Source organism: Hypanus sabinus (assembly GCF_030144855.1).
Source record: "Hypanus sabinus isolate sHypSab1 chromosome 24 unlocalized genomic scaffold, sHypSab1.hap1 SUPER_24_unloc_20, whole genome shotgun sequence".
NCBI lineage: Eukaryota > Metazoa > Chordata > Chondrichthyes > Myliobatiformes > Dasyatidae > Hypanus > Hypanus sabinus.
Window position 1 is genome coordinate 262,645 of NW_026778934.1, and position 17,757 is coordinate 280,401.

General features: G+C 64.3%; 1 protein-coding gene across 10 annotated transcripts in view; it reads left to right on the forward strand.

Moving 5' to 3' along the window:
- Window positions 1-17,757, forward strand: part of LOC132385484 (methyl-CpG-binding domain protein 1-like) — a 237,946-nt gene that overhangs the window by 92,764 nt on the left and 127,425 nt on the right. The window contains exon 1 of one of the 10 annotated variants that reach the window (XM_059957583.1): window positions 15,792-16,196. The exons of the other annotated variants lie outside the window; for them this stretch is intronic. The gene's annotated coding sequence lies outside the window, so the exon portion shown is untranslated. Of the gene's footprint in view, window positions 1-15,791; window positions 16,197-17,757 lie in introns of those variants that run through there. 10 annotated transcript variants of the gene reach the window in all.

Sequence of the window (17,757 nt, forward strand, 5' to 3'; positions counted from 1 at the left end):
CCTCACCACCCATCCCGCGGTGTGCCAGGCTCTCCTCACCACCCATCCCGCGGTGTGCCAGGCTCTCCTCACCACCCATCCCGCGGTGTGCCAGGCTCTCCTCACCACCCATCCCGCGGTGTGCCAGGCTCTCCTCACCACCCATCCCGCGGTGTGCCAGGCTCTCCTCACCACCCATCCCTCTGTCTGCCAGGCTCTCCTCACCACCATCCCGCGGTGTGCCAGGCTCTCCTCCCCACCATCCCGCGGTGTGCCAGGCTCTCCTCACCACCCATCCCTCGGTGTGCCAGGCTCTCCTCACCACCATCCCGCGGTGTGCCAGGCTCTCCTCACCACCATCCCGCGGTGTGCCAGGCTCTCCTCACCACCATCCCGCGGTGTGCCAGGCTCTCCTCACCACCCATCCCGCGGTGTGCCAGGCTCTCCTCACCACCCATCCCACGGTGTGCCAGGCTCTCCTCACCACCCATCCCGCGGTGTGCCAGGCTCTCCTCACCACCCATCCCTCGGTGTGCCAGGCTCTCCTCACCACCCATCCCGCGGTGTGCCAGGCTCTCCTCACCACCCATCCCGCGGTGTGCCAGGCTCTCCTCACCACCCATCCCTCGGTGTGCCAGGCTCTCCTCACCACCCATCCCTCGGTGTGCCAGGCACTCCTCACCACCCATCCCACACTGTGCCAGGCTCTCCTCACCACCATCCCGCGGTGTGCCAGGCTCTCCTCACCACCCATCCCGCAGTGCCAGGCTCTCCTCACCACCCATCCCGCGGTGTGCCAGGCTCTCCTCACCACCCATCCCGCGGTGTGCCAGGCTCTCCTCACCACCCATCCCTCGGTGTGCCAGGCTCTCCTCACCACCCATCCCGCGGTGTGCCAGGCTCTCCTCACCACCCATCCCGCGGTGTGCCAGGCTCTCCTCACCACCCATCCCTCGGTGTGCCAGGCTCTCCTCACCACCCATCCCTCGGTGTGCCAGGCTCTCCTCACCACCCATCCCGCACTGTGCCAGGCTCTCCTCACCACCCATCCCGCAGTGCCAGGCTCTCCTCACCACCCATCCCGCAGTGCCAGGCTCTCCTCACCACCCATCCCTCAGTGTGCCAGGCTCTCCTCACCACCCATCCCTCGGTGTGCCAGGCTCTCCTCACCACCCATCCCTCAGTGTGCCAGGCTCTCCTCACCACCCATCCCGCGGTGTGCCAGGCACTCCTCACCACCCATCCCTCAGTGTGCCAGGCTCTCCTCACCACCCATCCCGCGGTGTGCCAGGCTCTCCTCACCACCCATCCCGCGGTGTGCCAGGCTCTCCTCACCACCCATCCCGCGGTGTGCCAGGCTCTCCTCACCACCCATCCCTCAGTGTGCCAGGCTCTCCTCACCACCCATCCCGCGGTGTGCCAGGCTCTCCTCACCACCCATCCCGCGGTGTGCCAGGCTCTCCTCACCACCCATCCCTCGGTGTGCCAGGCTCTCCTCACCACCCATCCCTCGGTGTGCCAGGCTCTCCTCACCACCCATCCCACGGTGTGCCAGGCTCTCCTCACCACCCATCCCGCGGTGTGCCAGGCTCTCCTCACCACCATCCCGCAGTGTGCCAGGCTCTCCTCACCACCCATCCCGCGGTATGCCAGGCTCTCCTCACCACCCATCCCTCAGTGTGCCAGGCTCTCCTCACCACCCATCCCGCGGTGTGCCAGGCTCTCCTCACCACCATCCCGCGGTGTGCCAGGCTCTCCTCACCACCCATCCCGCGGTATGCCAGGCTCTCCTCACCACCATCCCGCGGTGTGCCAGGCTCTCCTCACCACCCATCCCGCGGTGTGCCAGGCTCTCCTCACCACCCATCCCACGGTGTGCCAGGCTCTCCTCACCACCCATCCCGCGATGTGCCAGGCTCTCCTCACCACCCATCCCTCGGTGTGCCAGGCTCTCCTCACCACCCATCCCGCGGTGTGCCAGGCTCTCCTCACCACCCATCCCGCGGTGTGCCAGGCTCTCCTCACCACCCATCCCTCGGTGTGCCAGGCTCTCCTCACCACCCATCCCTCGGTGTGCCAGGCTGTCTTCACCACCCATCCCTCAGTGTGCCAGGCTCTCCTCACCACCCGTCCCTCAGTGTGCCAGGCTCTCCTCACCACCCATCCCGCGGTGTGCCAGGCTCTCCTCACCACCATCCCGCGGTGTGCCAGGCTCTCCTCACCACCCATCACGCGGTGTGCCAGGCTCTCCTCACCACCCATCCCACGGTGTGCCAGGCTCTCCTCACCACCCATCCCGCGGTGTGCCAGGCTCTCCTCACCACCCATCCCTCGGTGTGCCAGGCTCTCCTCACCACCCATCCCGCGGTGTGCCAGGCTCTCCTCACCACCCATCCCTCGGTGTGCCAGGCTCTCCTCACCACCCATCCCTCGGTGTGCCAGGCTCTCCTCACCACCCATCCCTCGGTGTGCCAGGCTCTCCTCACCACCCATCCCGCACTGTGCCAGGCTCTCCTCACCACCATCCCGCGGTGTGCCAGGCTCTCCTCACCACCCATCCCGCAGTGCCAGGCTCTCCTCACCACCCATCCCGCAGTGCCAGGCTCTCCTCACCACCCATCCCTCAGTGTGCCAGGCTCTCCTCACCACCCATCCCTCGGTGTGCCAGGCTCTCCTCACCACCTATCCCTCAGTGTGCCAGGCTCTCCTCACCACCCATCCCGCGGTGTGCCAGGCACTCCTCACCACCCATCCCTCAGTGTGCCAGGCTCTCCTCACCACCCATCCCGCGGTGTGCCAGGCTCTCCTCACCACCCATCCCGCGGTGTGCCAGGCTCTCCTCACCACCCATCCCGCGGTGTGCCAGGCTCTCCTCACCACCCATCCCTCAGTGTGCCAGGCTCTCCTCACCACCCATCCCGCAGTGTGCCAGGCTCTCCTCACCACCCATCCCGCGGTGTGCCAGGCTCTCCTCACCACCCATCCCTCGGTGTGCCAGGCTCTCCTCACCACCCATCCCTCGGTGTGCCAGGCTCTCCTCACCACCCATCCCACGGTGTGCCAGGCTCTCCTCACCACCCATCCCGCAGTGTGCCAGGCTCTCCTCACCACCCATCCCTCGGTGTGCCAGGCTCTCCTCACCACCCATCCCGCGGTGTGCCAGGCTCTCCTCACCACCCATCCCGCGGTGTGCCAGGCTCTCCTCACCACCCATCCCTCGGTGTGCCAGGCTCTCCTCACCACCCATCCCTCGGTGTGCCAGGCTGTCTTCACCACCCATCCCTCAGTGTGCCAGGCTCTCCTCACCACCCATCCCTCAGTGTGCCAGGCTCTCCTCACCACCCATCCCGCGGTGTGCCAGGCTCTCCTCACCACCATCCCGCGGTGTGCCAGGCTCTCCTCACCACCCATCCCGCGGTATGCCAGGCTCTCCTCACCACCCATCCCGCGGTGTGCCAGGCTCTCCTCACCACCCATCCCGCGGTGTGCCAGGCTCTCCTCACCACCCATCCCTCTGTGTGCCAGGCTCTCCTCACCACCCATCCCGCGGTGTGCCAGGCTCTCCTCCCCACCATCCCGCGGTGTGCCAGGCTCTGCTCACCACCCATCCCTCGGTGTGCCAGGCTCTCCTCACCACCATCCCGCGGTGTGCCAGGCTCTCCTCACCACCATCCCGCGGTGTGCCAGGCTCTCCTCACCACCATCCCGCGGTGTGCCAGGCTCTCCTCACCACCGATCCTGCGGTGTGCCAGGCTCTCCTCACCACCCATCCCACGGTGTGCCAGGCTCTCCTCACCACCCATCCCGCGGTGTGCCAGGCTCTCCTCACCACCCATCCCTCGGTGTGCCAGGCTCTCCTCACCACCCATCCCGCGGTGTGCCAGGCTCTCCTCACCACCCATCCCGCGGTGTGCCAGGCTCTCCTCACCACCCATCCCTCGGTGTGCCAGGCTCTCCTCACCACCCATCCCTCGGTGTGCCAGGCTCTCCTCACCACCCATCCCGCACTGTGCCAGGCTCTCCTCACCACCATCCCGCGGTGTGCCAGGCTCTCCTCACCACCCATCCCGCAGTGCCAGGCTCTCCTCACCACCCATCCCGCAGTGCCAGGCTCTCCTCACCACCCATCCCTCAGTGTGCCAGGCTCTCCTCACCACCCATCCCTCGGTGTGCCAGGCACTCCTCACCACCCATCCCTCAGTGTGCCAGGCTCTCCTCACCACCCATCCCGCGGTGTGCCAGGCTCTCCTCACCACCCATCCCGCGGTGTGCCAGGCTCTCCTCACCACCCATCCCGCGGTGTGCCAGGCTCTCCTCACCACCCATCCCTCGGTGTGCCAGGCTCTCCTCACCACCCATCCCGCGGTGTGCCAGGCTCACCTCACCACCCATCCCGCGGTGTGCCAGGCTCTCCTCACCACCCATCCCGCGGTGTGCCAGGCTCTCCTCACCACCCATCCCGCGGTGTGCCAGGCTCTCCTCACCACCCATCCCGCGGTGTGCCAGGCTCTCCTCACCACCCATCCCTCTGTCTGCCAGGCTCTCCTCACCACCATCCCGCGGTGTGCCAGGCTCTCCTCCCCACCATCCCGCGGTGTGCCAGGCTCTCCTCACCACCCATCCCTCGGTGTGCCAGGCTCTCCTCACCACCATCCCGCGGTGTGCCAGGCTCTCCTCACCACCATCCCGCGGTGTGCCAGGCTCTCCTCACCACCATCCCGCGGTGTGCCAGGCTCTCCTCACCACCCATCCCGCGGTGTGCCAGGCTCTCCTCACCACCCATCCCACGGTGTGCCAGGCTCTCCTCACCACCCATCCCGCGGTGTGCCAGGCTCTCCTCCCCACCCATCCCTCGGTGTGCCAGGCTCTCCTCACCACCCATCCCGCGGTGTGCCAGGCTCTCCTCACCACCCATCCCGCGGTGTGCCAGGCTCTCCTCACCACCCATCCCTCGGTGTGCCAGGCTCTCCTCACCACCCATCCCTCGGTGTGCCAGGCACTCCTCACCACCCATCCCGCACTGTGCCAGGCTCTCCTCACCACCATCCCGCGGTGTGCCAGGCTCTCCTCACCACCCATCCCGCAGTGCCAGGCTCTCCTCACCACCCATCCCGCGGTGTGCCAGGCTCTCCTCACCACCCATCCCGCGGTGTGCCAGGCTCTCCTCACCACCCATCCCTCGGTGTGCCAGGCTCTCCTCACCACCCATCCCGCGGTGTGCCAGGCTCTCCTCACCACCCATCCCGCGGTGTGCCAGGCTCTCCTCACCACCCATCCCTCGGTGTGCCAGGCTCTCCTCACCACCCATCCCTCGGTGTGCCAGGCTCTCCTCACCACCCATCCCGCACTGTGCCAGGCTCTCCTCACCACCCATCCCGCAGTGCCAGGCTCTCCTCACCACCCATCCCGCAGTGCCAGGCTCTCCTCACCACCCATCCCTCAGTGTGCCAGGCTCTCCTCACCACCCATCCCTCGGTGTGCCAGGCTCTCCTCACCACCCATCCCTCAGTGTGCCAGGCTCTCCTCACCACCCATCCCGCGGTGTGCCAGGCACTCCTCACCACCCATCCCTCAGTGTGCCAGGCTCTCCTCACCACCCATCCCGCGGTGTGCCAGGCTCTCCTCACCACCCATCCCGCGGTGTGCCAGGCTCTCCTCACCACCCATCCCGCGGTGTGCCAGGCTCTCCTCACCACCCATCCCTCAGTGTGCCAGGCTCTCCTCACCACCCATCCCGCGGTGTGCCAGGCTCTCCTCACCACCCATCCCGCGGTGTGCCAGGCTCTCCTCACCACCCATCCCTCGGTGTGCCAGGCTCTCCTCACCACCCATCCCTCGGTGTGCCAGGCTCTCCTCACCACCCATCCCACGGTGTGCCAGGCTCTCCTCACCACCCATCCCGCGGTGTGCCAGGCTCTCCTCACCACCATCCCGCAGTGTGCCAGGCTCTCCTCACCACCCATCCCGCGGTATGCCAGGCTCTCCTCACCACCCATCCCTCAGTGTGCCAGGCTCTCCTCACCACCCATCCCGCGGTGTGCCAGGCTCTCCTCACCACCATCCCGCGGTGTGCCAGGCTCTCCTCACCACCCATCCCGCGGTATGCCAGGCTCTCCTCACCACCATCCCGCGGTGTGCCAGGCTCTCCTCACCACCCATCCCGCGGTGTGCCAGGCTCTCCTCACCACCCATCCCACGGTGTGCCAGGCTCTCCTCACCACCCATCCCGCGATGTGCCAGGCTCTCCTCACCACCCATCCCTCGGTGTGCCAGGCTCTCCTCACCACCCATCCCGCGGTGTGCCAGGCTCTCCTCACCACCCATCCCGCGGTGTGCCAGGCTCTCCTCACCACCCATCCCTCGGTGTGCCAGGCTCTCCTCACCACCCATCCCTCGGTGTGCCAGGCTGTCTTCACCACCCATCCCTCAGTGTGCCAGGCTCTCCTCACCACCCATCCCTCAGTGTGCCAGGCTCTCCTCACCACCCATCCCGCGGTGTGCCAGGCTCTCCTCACCACCATCCCGCGGTGTGCCAGGCTCTCCTCACCACCCATCCCGCGGTATGCCAGGCTCTCCTCACCACCCATCCTGCGGTGTGCCAGGCTCTCCTCACCACCCATCCCTCTGTGTGCCAGGCTCTCCTCACCACCATCCCGCGGTGTGCCAGGCTCTCCTCCCCACCATCCCGCGGTGTGCCAGGCTCTCCTCACCACCCATCCCTCGGTGTGCCAGGCTCTCCTCACCACCCATCCCGCGGTGTGCCAGGCTCTCCTCACCACCCATCCCTCGGTGTGCCAGGCTCTCCTCACCACCCATCCCGCGGTGTGCCAGGCTCTCCTCACCACCCATCCCTCGGTGTGCCAGGCTCTCCTCACCACCCATCCCGCGGTGTGCCAGGCTCTCCTCACCACCCATCCCTCGGTGTGCCAGGCTCTCCTCACCACCCATCCCTCGGTGTGCCAGGCTCTCCTCACCACCCATCCCGCACTGTGCCAGGCTCTCCTCACCACCATCCCGCGGTGTGCCAGGCTCTCCTCACCACCCATCCCGCAGTGCCAGGCTCTCCTCACCACCCATCCCGCAGTGCCAGGCTCTCCTCACCACCCATCCCTCAGTGTGCCAGGCTCTCCTCACCACCCATCCCTCGGTGTGCCAGGCTCTCCTCACCACCTATCCCTCAGTGTGCCAGGCTCTCCTCACCACCCATCCCGCGGTGTGCCAGGCACTCCTCACCACCCATCCCTCGGTGTGCCAGGCTCTCCTCACCACCCATCCCGCGGTGTGCCAGGCTCTCCTCACCACCCATCCCGCGGTGTGCCAGGCTCTCCTCACCACCCATCCCGCGGTGTGCCAGGCTCTCCTCACCACCCATCCCTCAGTGTGCCAGGCTCTCCTCACCACCCATCCCGCAGTGTGCCAGGCTCTCCTCACCACCCATCCCGCGGTGTGCCAGGCTCTCCTCACCACCCATCCCTCGGTGTGCCAGGCTCTCCTCACCACCCATCCCTCGGTGTGCCAGGCTCTCCTCACCACCCATCCCACGGTGTGCCAGGCTCTCCTCACCACCCATCCCGCGGTGTGCCAGGCTCTCCTCACCACCCATCCCTCGGTGTGCCAGGCTCTCCTCACCACCCATCCCGCGGTGTGCCAGGCTCTCCTCACCACCCATCCCGCGGTGTGCCAGGCTCTCCTCACCACCCATCCCTCGGTGTGCCAGGCTCTCCTCACCACCCATCCCTCGGTGTGCCAGGCTGTCTTCACCACCCATCCCTCAGTGTGCCAGGCTCTCCTCACCACCCATCCCTCAGTGTGCCAGGCTCTCCTCACCACCCATCCCGCGGTGTGCCAGGCTCTCCTCACCACCATCCCGCGGTGTGCCAGGCTCTCCTCACCACCCATCCCGCGGTATGCCAGGCTCTCCTCACCACCCATCCCGCGGTGTGCCAGGCTCTCCTCACCACCCATCCCGCGGTGTGCCAGGCTCTCCTCCCCACCATCCCGCGGTGTGCCAGGCTCTGCTCACCACCCATCCCTCGGTGTGCCAGGCTCTCCTCACCACCATCCCGCGGTGTGCCAGGCTCTCCTCACCACCATCCCGCGGTGTGCCAGGCTCTCCTCACCACCATCCCGCGGTGTGCCAGGCTCTCCTCACCACCGATCCCGCGGTGTGCCAGGCTCTCCTCACCACCCATCCCACGGTGTGCCAGGCTCTCCTCACCACCCATCCCGCGGTGTGCCAGGCTCTCCTCACCACCCATCCCTCGGTGTGCCAGGCTCTCCTCACCACCCATCCCGCGGTGTGCCAGGCTCTCCTCACCACCCATCCCGCGGTGTGCCAGGCTCTCCTCACCACCCATCCCTCGGTGTGCCAGGCTCTCCTCACCACCCATCCCTCGGTGTGCCAGGCTCTCCTCACCACCCATCCCGCACTGTGCCAGGCTCTCCTCACCACCATCCCGCGGTGTGCCAGGCTCTCCTCACCACCCATCCCGCAGTGCCAGGCTCTCCTCACCACCCATCCCGCAGTGCCAGGCTCTCCTCACCACCCATCCCTCAGTGTGCCAGGCTCTCCTCACCACCCATCCCTCGGTGTGCCAGGCACTCCTCACCACCCATCCCTCAGTGTGCCAGGCTCTCCTCACCACCCATCCCGCGGTGTGCCAGGCTCTCCTCACCACCCATCCCGCGGTGTGCCAGGCTCTCCTCACCACCCATCCCGTGGTGTGCCAGGCTCTCCTCACCACCCATCCCTCAGTGTGCCAGGCTCTCCTCACCACCCATCCCGCGGTGTGCCAGGCTCTCCTCACCACCCATCCCGCGGTGTGCCAGGCTCTCCTCACCACCCATCCCTCGGTGTGCCAGGCTCTCCTCACCACCCATCCCTCGGTGTGCCAGGCTCTCCTCACCACCCATCCCTCGGTGTGCCAGGCTCTCCTCACCACCCATCCCTCGGTGTGCCAGGCTCTCCTCACCACCCATCCCTCAGTGTGCCAGGCTCTCCTCACCACCCATCCCTCGGTGTGCCAGGCTCTCCTCACCACCCATCCCGCGGTGTGCCAGGCTCTCCTCACCACCCATCCCGCGGTGTGCCAGGCTCTCCTCACCACCCATCCCTCGGTGTGCCAGGCTCTCCTCACCACCCATCCCTCGGTGTGCCAGGCTCTCCTCACCACCCATCCCGCACTGTGCCAGGCTCTCCTCACCACCATCCCGCGGTGTGCCAGGCTCTCCTCACCACCCATCCCGCGGTGTGCCAGGCTCTCCTCACCACCCATCCCGCGGTGTGCCAGGCTCTCCTCACCACCCATCCCTCTGTCTGCCAGGCTCTCCTCACCACCATCCCGCGGTGTGCCAGGCTCTCCTCCCCACCATCCCGCGGTGTGCCAGGCTCTCCTCACCACCCATCCCTCGGTGTGCCAGGCTCTCCTCACCACCATCCCGCGGTGTGCCAGGCTCTCCTCACCACCATCCCGCGGTGTGCCAGGCTCTCCTCACCACCATCCCGCGGTGTGCCAGGCTCTCCACACCACCCATCCCGCGGTGTGCCAGGCTCTCCTCACCACCCATCCCACGGTGTGCCAGGCTCTCCTCACCACCCATCCCGCGGTGTGCCAGGCTCTCCTCACCACCCATCCCTCGGTGTGCCAGGCTCTCCTCACCACCCATCCCGCGGTGTGCCAGGCTCTCCTCACCACCCATCCCGCGGTGTGCCAGGCTCTCCTCACCACCCATCCCTCGGTGTGCCAGGCTCTCCTCACCACCCATCCCTCGGTGTGCCAGGCACTCCTCACCACCCATCCCGCACTGTGCCAGGCTCTCCTCACCACCATCCCGCGGTGTGCCAGGCTCTCCTCACCACCCATCCCGCAGTGCCAGGCTCTCCTCACCACCCATCCCGCGGTGTGCCAGGCTCTCCTCACCACCCATCCCGCGGTGTGCCAGGCTCTCCTCACCACCCATCCCTCGGTGTGCCAGGCTCTCCTCACCACCCATCCCGCGGTGTGCCAGGCTCTCCTCACCACCCATCCCGCGGTGTGCCAGGCTCTCCTCACCACCCATCCCTCGGTGTGCCAGGCTCTCCTCACCACCCATCCCTCGGTGTGCCAGGCTCTCCTCACCACCCATCCCTCGGTGTGCCAGGCTCTCCTCACCACCCATCCCTCGGTGTGCCAGGCTCTCCTCACCACCCATCCCGCACTGTGCCAGGCTCTCCTCACCACCCATCCCGCAGTGCCAGGCTCTCCTCACCACCCATCCCGCAGTGCCAGGCTCTCCTCACCACCCATCCCTCAGTGTGCCAGGCTCTCCTCACCACCCATCCCGCGGTGTGCCAGGCTCTCCTCACCACCCATCCCTCGGTGTGCCAGGCTCTCCTCACCACCCATCCCTCGGTGTGCCAGGCTCTCCTCACCACCCATCCCGCACTGTGCCAGGCTCTCCTCACCACCATCCCGCGGTGTGCCAGGCTCTCCTCACCACCCATCCCGCAGTGCCAGGCTCTCCTCACCACCCATCCCGCAGTGCCAGGCTCTCCTCACCACCCATCCCTCAGTGTGCCAGGCTCTCCTCACCACCCATCCCTCGGTGTGCCAGGCACTCCTCACCACCCATCCCTCAGTGTGCCAGGCTCTCCTCACCACCCATCCCTCGGTGTGCCAGGCTCTCCTCACCACCCATCCCTCGGTGTGCCAGGCTCTCCTCACCACCCATCCCACGGTGTGCCAGGCTCTCCTCACCACCCATCCCGCGGTGTGCCAGGCTCTCCTCACCACCATCCCGCAGTGTGCCAGGCTCTCCTCACCACCCATCCCGCGGTATGCCAGGCTCTCCTCACCACCCATCCCTCAGTGTGCCAGGCTCTCCTCACCACCCATCCCGCGGTGTGCCAGGCTCTCCTCACCACCATCCCGCGGTGTGCCAGGCTCTCCTCACCACCCATCCCGCGGTATGCCAGGCTCTCCTCACCACCATCCCGCGGTGTGCCAGGCTCTCCTCACCACCCATCCCGCGGTGTGCCAGGCTCTCCTCACCACCCATCCCACGGTGTGCCAGGCTCTCCTCACCACCCATCCCGCGATGTGCCAGGCTCTCCTCACCACCCATCCCTCGGTGTGCCAGGCTCTCCTCACCACCCATCCCGCGGTGTGCCAGGCTCTCCTCACCACCCATCCCGCGGTGTGCCAGGCTCTCCTCACCACCCATCCCTCGGTGTGCCAGGCACTCCTCACCACCCATCCCTCGGTGTGCCAGGCTGTCTTCACCACCCATCCCTCAGTGTGCCAGGCTCTCCTCACCACCCATCCCTCAGTGTGCCAGGCTCTCCTCACCACCCATCCCGCGGTGTGCCAGGCTCTCCTCACCACCATCCCGCGGTGTGCCAGGCTCTCCTCACCACCCATCCCGCGGTATGCCAGGCTCTCCTCACCACCCATCCTGCGGTGTGCCAGGCTCTCCTCACCACCCATCCCTCTGTGTGCCAGGCTCTCCTCACCACCATCCCGCGGTGTGCCAGGCTCTCCTCCCCACCATCCCGCGGTGTGCCAGGCTCTCCTCACCACCCATCCCTCGGTGTGCCAGGCTCTCCTCACCACCCATCCCGCGGTGTGCCAGGCTCTCCTCACCACCCATCCCTCGGTGTGCCAGGCTCTCCTCACCACCCATCCCGCGGTGTGCCAGGCTCTCCTCACCACCCATCCCTCGGTGTGCCAGGCTCTCCTCACCACCCATCCCGCGGTGTGCCAGGCTCTCCTCACCACCCATCCCTCGGTGTGCCAGGCTCTCCTCACCACCCATCCCTCGGTGTGCCAGGCTCTCCTCACCACCCATCCCGCACTGTGCCAGGCTCTCCTCACCACCATCCCGCGGTGTGCCAGGCTCTCCTCACCACCCATCCCGCAGTGCCAGGCTCTCCTCACCACCCATCCCGCAGTGCCAGGCTCTCCTCACCACCCATCCCTCAGTGTGCCAGGCTCTCCTCACCACCCATCCCTCGGTGTGCCAGGCTCTCCTCACCACCTATCCCTCAGTGTGCCAGGCTCTCCTCACCACCCATCCCGCGGTGTGCCAGGCACTCCTCACCACCCATCCCTCAGTGTGCCAGGCTCTCCTCACCACCCATCCCGCGGTGTGCCAGGCTCTCCTCACCACCCATCCCGCGGTGTGCCAGGCTCTCCTCACCACCCATCCCGCGGTGTGCCAGGCTCTCCTCACCACCCATCCCTCAGTGTGCCAGGCTCTCCTCACCACCCATCCCGCAGTGTGCCAGGCTCTCCTCACCACCCATCCCGCGGTGTGCCAGGCTCTCCTCACCACCCATCCCTCGGTGTGCCAGGCTCTCCTCACCACCCATCCCTCGGTGTGCCAGGCTCTCCTCACCACCCATCCCACGGTGTGCCAGGCTCTCCTCACCACCCATCCCGCGGTGTGCCAGGCTCTCCTCACCACCCATCCCTCGGTGTGCCAGGCTCTCCTCACCACCCATCCCGCGGTGTGCCAGGCTCTCCTCACCACCCATCCCGCGGTGTGCCAGGCTCTCCTCACCACCCATCCCTCGGTGTGCCAGGCTCTCCTCACCACCCATCCCTCGGTGTGCCAGGCTGTCTTCACCACCCATCCCTCAGTGTGCCAGGCTCTCCTCACCACCCATCCCTCAGTGTGCCAGGCTCTCCTCACCACCCATCCCGCGGTGTGCCAGGCTCTCCTCACCACCATCCCGCGGTGTGCCAGGCTCTCCTCACCACCCATCCCGCGGTATGCCAGGCTCTCCTCACCACCCATCCCGCGGTGTGCCAGGCTCTCCTCACCACCCATCCCGCGGTGTGCCAGGCTCTCCTCCCCACCATCCCGCGGTGTGCCAGGCTCTGCTCACCACCCATCCCTCGGTGTGCCAGGCTCTCCTCACCACCATCCCGCGGTGTGCCAGGCTCTCCTCACCACCATCCCGCGGTGTGCCAGGCTCTCCTCACCACCATCCCGCGGTGTGCCAGGCTCTCCTCACCACCGATCCCGCGGTGTGCCAGGCTCTCCTCACCACCCATCCCACGGTGTGCCAGGCTCTCCTCACCACCCATCCCGCGGTGTGCCAGGCTCTCCTCACCACCCATCCCTCGGTGTGCCAGGCTCTCCTCACCACCCATCCCGCGGTGTGCCAGGCTCTCCTCACCACCCATCCCGCGGTGTGCCAGGCTCTCCTCACCACCCATCCCTCGGTGTGCCAGGCTCTCCTCACCACCCATCCCTCGGTGTGCCAGGCTCTCCTCACCACCCATCCCGCACTGTGCCAGGCTCTCCTCACCACCATCCCGCGGTGTGCCAGGCTCTCCTCACCACCCATCCCGCAGTGCCAGGCTCTCCTCACCACCCATCCCGCAGTGCCAGGCTCTCCTCACCACCCATCCCTCAGTGTGCCAGGCTCTCCTCACCACCCATCCCTCGGTGTGCCAGGCACTCCTCACCACCCATCCCTCAGTGTGCCAGGCTCTCCTCACCACCCATCCCGCGGTGTGCCAGGCTCTCCTCACCACCCATCCCGCGGTGTGCCAGGCTCTCCTCACCACCCATCCCGTGGTGTGCCAGGCTCTCCTCACCACCCATCCCTCAGTGTGCCAGGCTCTCCTCACCACCCATCCCGCGGTGTGCCAGGCTCTCCTCACCACCCATCCCGCGGTGTGCCAGGCTCTCCTCACCACCCATCCCTCGGTGTGCCAGGCTCTCCTCACCACCCATCCCTCGGTGTGCCAGGCTCTCCTCACCACCCATCCCTCGGTGTGCCAGGCTCTCCTCACCACCCATCCCTCGGTGTGCCAGGCTCTCCTCACCACCCATCCCTCAGTGTGCCAGGCTCTCCTCACCACCCATCCTTCGGTGTGCCAGGCTGTCTTCACCACCCATCCCTCAGTGTGCCAAGCTCTCCTCACCACCCATCCCTCAGTGTGCCAGGCTCTCCTCACCACCCATCCCTCAGTGTGCCAGGCTCTCCTCACCACCCATCCCGCAGTGTGCCAGGCTCTCCTCACCACCCATCCCGCGGTGTGCCAGGCTCTCCTCACCACCCATCCCTCAGTGTGCCAGGCTCTCCTCACCACCATCCCGCGGTGTGCCAGGCTCTCCTCACCACTCATCCCGCGGTGTGCCAGGCTCTCCTCACCACCCATCCCGCGGTGTGCCAGGCTCTCCTCACCACCCATCCCTCAGTGTGCCAGGCTCTCCTCACCACCCATCCTGCAGTGTGCCAGGCTCTCCTCACCACCATCCCGCTGTGTGCCAGGCTCTCCTCACCATCATCCCGCAGTGCCAGGCTCTCCTCACCACCCATCCCGCGGTGTGCCAGGCTCTCCTCACCACCATCCCTCAGTGTGCCAGGCTCTCCTCACCACCCATCCCTCCGTGTGCCAGACTCTCCTCACCACCCATCCCTCCGTGTGCCAGGCTCTCCTCACCACCCAACCCTCGGTGTGCCGGGCTCTCCTCCTCGCCCCTTGAACGGACAAGTTGGTTGCTAGCCTGTGCTAACCACGCTCGTCCTTGGAGGGGGGGTCAGAGTGCGGGTGAACATGATTAATCAGATGAATTAAGCAGGGAAGTGAAGAACAGGCGTTTAAGAGGCTTTTAGGCAGTCTCCTGAATGTTCAGAGAATGTGGAAGGAAATGAATCAAGTGCATACAGAAGGGGTTCAGTTTAATTTGGTGTCGTGTTCAGTGTAGATTTTGTGGGCCGAAGGGTCTGCTCCTATTTTATACTGTTCTGGATACTGTTGTACTGAAGAGAGAGGGGCGCTTTCAGGGCTACCATGTTTCCATCTTCTATGGCTGTCTGTGAAGAGTACAAATTTCAGGTTGTACATACCTGGATATTGAATGACCCTTTCAACCTCTGCACTGGAGAGGGCACAGAAGTGATTTCCCCAGCACATTATCTGGGAACAGGGCATTTCGGTTACGAGGAGAGACCGGAGAGGCTGGGTCTGTTCTCCCTGGAGCGGGTGAGGCTGAGGGGAGGACCTGATAGAGGTGGACATAGTGACTAGGGGCAGAGACAGGGTGGGAGAAAATTTCCCCAGGACAAAGGTGTCGAAACCCAGAGGGCATGGGTTTAGGGTGAGGGGATCTGAGGGGTGAATTTTTACCTCCCTGAGGTAGGTTGGGATCCGGAATTCACTGCCTGAGGTTGGGGAGGGGGTCAGATTCTCTTAACAGCATTGAAGAAGTATGAGCTCTTGAATGGCCAAGGACACAGTGCTGGAGAATGGGACGGGTTTAGGTAGACACGATGGGCCGAATAGCCTGTTGTGTGACTTTTAAATGGTGATTCAGCAAGTCAGGCAGCATCAATGGTGTGGGGGAGGTGGAACAAACAGTTGACATTTCAAGGTGAGATCCTTCATCAGATCCTGCCGAGTTCCTCCAGTGTTTTATTGGTGACATTCAAGGTTCCCAGCGTCTGTAATCTCTCTCGAGTCCACTTCTTATTCCAACCTGGTAGTCTCTCCAACCTGATGGCATGAATATTGACTTACTCTCTCCGATTCCTCCCCCTCCCTTCCTTTTCCCCTACTTTACTCTCACCCCTTCTCTTCCTTTCCCCAGCCCGTCACCTCGCTTGGGGTAATAACGGCAAGCACAGCACATTTACGATGGGTTTCAATTCCCATTACCACCCGTAACCGTGTGAACCTGTGACCTTGTGCCTTCCCCCAAGGCGTACCGGGTTAGGGTCAGTGAATTGTGAGCACGCTGCAACCCAGCACAATCCTGGGACTATGTTGGCTGTTGCCGCAAATGACGCATTTCACCGTGTGTTTCAACGTACTTGTGACAAATTATCTTTAACCTCCCTCTGGTTCCCCACCTCCTTCCCTTTCTCCCATGATTGACTCGCCTCTCCTATCAGATTCCTTCTTCAGCCTTTCACCTGATCACCTCTCACTTCATTCCCCCTCCTCCAACTACCCCCCTCATCCTGCCTCACCTATTACCTGCTAGCATGTACACCTCCCCTTCCCCCACCTTCTTATTCGAGCCTCTGCTGCCTTCCTTTCAGTCCTCACAAAGGGTCCTGGCCCGGAACCCCAACTGTTTCTTGCCCTCCCTCGATGCGGCCTGACCTGCTGAATTCTTCCAGCGTTCTGTGTGCGTGTTGCTGTAGATTTCGGGTGCCGGCAGAATGGGTTGTGTCGACACAGTGAAATCGCTCCCTTATCCGCCATCGTCGGCTGCAGGTAGGCAGGAGATCGTGAGAGCTGATAGTCAGGCGCCTCACCGCAGCAAGTTCAGGTTGGTTTTGAACTTGCCCTAATCAGATAAAGAGGAAAGAAAAGCCATGCTGGTTATTGACATTCAGGGCGATGTTTGTAAATGCACGCTAGGTCTGAGGAATAAGGACTCTGTCACAAGAGCAGCTCAACGTCTGACGGTCAGGAAGTGAAAATAGTGACACGGGGTGCTGGAGGAGAGGTGTCACTGAAAGCAGTGTGAGGGAGTTCGGTTAACGTCAGAGGAGATACAGTCAGAGATACGGGGCGGTGGGGGAGAAGCATCACTGAGGTGTGAGGCAGCTGGGTTAATGTCAGTGGGGATGCAGTCAGTGACGCAGGACGCTGCGGAGAAGGGTCACAGAGGGACGGGGTGAGGGAGCTGGATTAATGTCAGTGAGGTTACAGTCATTGACACGGGAGAGGGGACGCTGAGGGACTGTGTCAGGGAGCCGGATTAACGTCCAGTGAGGATACAGTCGGTGATGCAGTGTGCTGGGGGAGAGCTGTGATGTGAAAAGTGTGTCTGTAGCTCCCCGTTGGGGTCCTACATTGTGACATTTTAATAGACAGATGAATATGCAGGACATGTAGGGTTAAAGTCATGTGCCAGCAGACGGGACCCAGTTTAATTTGGCATTGAAGTGGAGGGTCACGCGGCCTATCCCTGTGCCGTTGTGTGCTTTATTCAGGCGAGCGGCTGGGTCAGGTCTGGGTCCCAGGTCTCAGGTTCCACCGAGGCTTGGGGGCTGGCTGTGTGCTGCCAGTTCAATCCTGTTCCTGACCTAACCGTCCTTCTTATTTCAGGTCTGGCATGCGGGGCCCTTCAGAAAGGTTCATTTCCCTGCTGGGCTGGGTCGTGAGTGGAGGGGAGGGGGGTGAAGGGCTGTGGAGATTGGGAGGGGAATGAAGGAAAGGCCAACAGCTGCTTCAAATCCAACACTTCAGATTCTACCAAGCCTTGATGAAATGCCAGAATAGACTTGATGGGCCAGATGGCCTGATTCTGCTCCTATATCTCTGGTCTTAAGGGCTTTCCCACAACCCATTAATCCAGGCTGTGCTCGCTTCTCACTGCTGTCATTGGGAAGGAGGTACAGGATCTCTGGCTCCCACACCAGCAGGTTCAGGAACAGTTATTACCCTACAACCATCGGGCTCCTGAACCAGTATGGATAACTTCACTCACCTCAACACTGAATTGATTCTGCAACCTGCAGTCTCACTTTCAAGGACTTGACCCCTCACGTTCTCAGCGTTATTTATTACTTATTTATTTGTATTAATTTTTTATGTTGGCACAGTTGTCTTTTTTACACATTGGTTATCTGTCTTTGTGCTCAGCTTTTCATTGGTTCTGTTATGTTTCCTTGTATTTATTGTGGATGCCTGCAGGAAAATGAATCTCAGGGTTGTATATGGTGACATGTGCACAAAGTGGACCTTTTATTAGCTTCTCCCCACCCCCATATCTAATAAAGTGGCCACTGAATTTATGTGCGTGGTCTTCTGCTGCTGTAGCCCATCC